This window comes from Otolemur garnettii, unplaced genomic scaffold (genome assembly GCF_000181295.1).
Source record: "Otolemur garnettii isolate 467f Iridium unplaced genomic scaffold, OtoGar3 scaffold00091, whole genome shotgun sequence".
In the NCBI taxonomy this organism is placed as follows: Eukaryota; Metazoa; Chordata; class Mammalia; order Primates; family Galagidae; genus Otolemur; species Otolemur garnettii.
Window position 1 is genome coordinate 6,211,410 of NW_003852486.1, and position 589 is coordinate 6,211,998.

Genomic DNA, 589 nt, shown 5'->3' on the forward strand with positions numbered 1-589 from the left:
GTGATGAGCATTGAATTTCTTTAATGTTGATACTGCAGTATGACAAAGCAAGAAAATCCTCTTTAGCAGAAATATGACAATATTGCAATTCCAAATCCTCATTAAAAACTCTGTTTTCTTCCTTCAGCATTCCCTTGGTCTATTTTGACATGATGAACTGTTAAGTAGACAGAATTAAAAAAAAATGCTGTTGAGCTGTGCAACTATTCAAAAATTCTACTTCTAGGGGTGTACTCAGAGGAGGGGGCCTGAAGAATGGCTCCTATGTTAAAACACTCTCAACAGAATCTGGGGTCATTGTGATGACAGGCACAAAACTTGTGGCCTCCCTAGAAACAAACTCTCTACATGTGAAGAAGAAGAAAGAAATAATCAAATATATGTGGTGGGTGTATGGCTGATTACTGTATAATTCTTTCAACTGCATATTAAAATAAAATTGAAAAATTGTCTAATAAATTATTGGAAAGTTTTTTTTAAAGTTCTTAAAAAAATTCCACTTGAAACAGGAACACAGTGGACAATTGTTAAAAGCTGAAAACAGACTTAGGTACTTGATCCCCATAAACTGTCTCTCACTAGAGTGAGA

At 34.5% G+C, this 589-nt stretch overlaps 1 non-coding gene across 1 annotated transcript; it reads left to right on the plus strand.

The window, feature by feature from the left end:
- Positions 1–225: 225 nt before the first annotated feature.
- Positions 226–352, plus strand: LOC111727051. The gene has a single exon (XR_002774690.1). It is a non-coding gene; the product is annotated as a small nucleolar RNA SNORA11 (small nucleolar RNA).
- Positions 353–589: the final 237 nt, after the last annotated feature.